The sequence below is a fragment of the Penaeus vannamei genome, chromosome 5 (assembly GCF_042767895.1).
Source record: "Penaeus vannamei isolate JL-2024 chromosome 5, ASM4276789v1, whole genome shotgun sequence".
NCBI lineage: Eukaryota > Metazoa > Arthropoda > Malacostraca > Decapoda > Penaeidae > Penaeus > Penaeus vannamei.
This window is the reverse complement of record NC_091553.1, coordinates 47973666-47976165: the sequence shown is the minus strand read 5'-3', so window position 1 is coordinate 47976165 and position 2500 is coordinate 47973666. Positions and strand designations below refer to the sequence as shown.

Below are 2500 nucleotides of genomic sequence, written 5' to 3'. Positions count from 1 at the left end.
TGTGTATGTCCATGCAGGCATGTGCGTGAGTGTCTGCATGTGTACGTTCATGTAGGTATAAGCGTTAGATTTCCGCGTACATGTGTGTGCGTGTGTATCCGAATGTGTACGTTCATGTAGGTATAAGCGTGAGTGTCTGCATGTGTACATTCATGTAGGTATAAGCGTTAGTGTCTGCATGTGTACGTTCATGTAGGTATAAGCGTTAGTGTCTGCATGTGTACGTTCATGTAGGTATAAGCGTTAGTGTGAGATCTCCGCGTGTGTACGTTATGTAGGCATATGCGTCAGTGTCTGCATGTGTACGTTCATGTAAGTATAAGCGTTAGTGTCCGCATGTGTACGTTCATGTAGGTATAAGCGTTAGTGTCCGCGTGCGTATGTATGTATGTATGTATGTGTCTGCGTTCATGTGTATGAGTGTATGTATACATGGGCGTATGGGTCTGCTTGTGTACGTTCATGTAGGTATAAGCGTTAGTGTCTGCATGTGTATATAAGCGTTAGTGTCTGCATGTGTACGTTCATGTAGGTATAAGCGTTAGTGTGCGATCTCCGCGTGTGTACGTTCATGTAGGTATAAGCGTTAGTGTCTGCATGTGTACGTTCATGTAGGTATAAGCGTTAGTGTCTGCATGTGTACGTTCATGTAGGTATAAGCGTTAGTGTCTGCATGTGTACGTTCATGTAGGTATAAGCGTTAGTGTCTGCATGTGTACGTTCATGTAAGTATAAGCGTTAGTGTGAGATCTCCGCGTGTGTACGTTCATGTAAGTATAAGAGTTAGTATCCGCATGTGTACGTTCATGTAAGTATAAGCGTGAGTGTCTGCATGTGTACGTTCATGTAGGTATAAGCGTGAGTATCCGCATGTGTACGTTCATGTAGGTATAAGCGTTAGTGTCTGCATGTGTACGTTCATGTAGGTATAAGCGTTAGTATCCGCATGTGTACGTTCTTGTAGGCATGTGCGTGAGTGTCTGCATGTGTACGTTCATGTAGGTGTAAGCGTAAGTGTGAGATCTCCACGTGTGTACGTTCATGTAGGTATAAGCGTTAGTATCCGCATGTGTACGTTCATGTAGGTATAAGCGTGAGTGTCTGCATGTGTACGTTCATGTAGGTATAAGCGTTAGTGTCTGCATGTGTACGTTCATGTAAGTATAAGCGTGAGTGTGAGATCTCCGCGTGTGTACGTTCATGTAGGTATAAGCGTTAGTATCCGCATGTGTACGTTCATGTAAGTACAAGCGTTCGTGTGTGCGTATCAGCGTCAGATCTCACGGTGACGCTGTGTTTGCCGCTTCTCAGAACTGGTAAATAATACAGCGCCTTCGTCCCGTCACGGAAGGGCGTCACAGCGCGGCCCGTGACGCCGCGTGACACCCCGTTACGTGACAGGAAGGAGGATCGATGAGGACGTCAAGTGGCAGAGAAATTAGACGAATCTTGTCGTCATTTTCCGGCGTCGTTGGTGAGTCGCTGTCGCCATTGCTGTGGCTCGGAGGGTGGGAGATAAGGAAATAAATGGATAAATGAGGAGGTAGAGAGGTGTGAAGGATAGAAGGGACGAGTGGGTTGGTAAGAGAAGAGGGAAATGAGACATAAATGAATATCTAAGTCGCAGCCTTTTAAAAATCATTGACAGGGCGAAGGGTCAGTACGACATCCTCTCCCGCGGCGCCCGGCAGGAAAACAGAGTCGCGAGTCTGGCAGCGGCGTCGTCCGGTTGGCATAGAGACCGCCAACAAAACAATAAGAAAGTTCAATATTATGTCGAATTTCCTGCTTCTAGGCTCTTGAAATCGCTGTTTCGGCAGACTCCTGGGTGTGATCGAGTCAAGAAAGCCATTCGAAGCGTTTGACTCTCGTGCGAAGATGGAAAGTTACGGAAAAATGACATTTGGATTCTGACGAAGAGTTATGGAAGGTTCCGCTTCGCCGACGTCGCTCGGCCGAATCAAACTATCGTATTATATTCCCTTCTTATCCTCTTTCCTATTCCCCTTTCCCGCAACATCTGAAGTGCATCACCACAACACAACATCAAGCTACCCCCAAAAAATCGAAAAGAAATCACCAACTGCGCCAAAATACGAAGAAAATGAATGAACCTGAACGAAAGAATTTGGAAAGATAGCGTTCGGGTCTGGTCTCGGGTCGCCACGTCCATTGGCACCGCAGTAGCGAGTGAGAAGTGCCTCGGAAAGGGTGTCGGCCTCATGTCGTGCCAAAGTAATTCCTTAAGGAACTCGAGTACCAATTTTAAGGATTTTTAAGGCGACGGGTCCTACTCTGAGGATTATTTAAAGACCTTTTTTCCTCTAAGAAACATTTTTTTAAAGGAAGACAAGGTACTCCTCTTCAGAACCCATTCCTGTGATCAAGGAATGTGAAGGAACTACATCCATTATTAAGGAATTTAGTGATAAGGAGCGTTTCTTGGAAGACAAATATCGTGTTCGACTTTTTATCGAAGGATTTTTGTGGTTGACAGGAA

General features: G+C 45.6%; 1 protein-coding gene across 1 annotated transcript in view; it reads left to right on the top strand.

Annotated features, from left to right (window-relative positions):
• Positions 1 to 1549: 1549 nt before the first annotated feature.
• LOC113827663 (osmotic avoidance abnormal protein 3) overlaps positions 1550 to 2500 on the top strand; it is a gene marked incomplete in the record, with an annotated part of 100939 nt that continues 99988 nt past the window's right edge. Inside the window, 1 exon segment of the mRNA XM_070122219.1 lies at positions 1550 to 2500. This exon segment is cut by the window's right edge and continues 324 nt beyond it.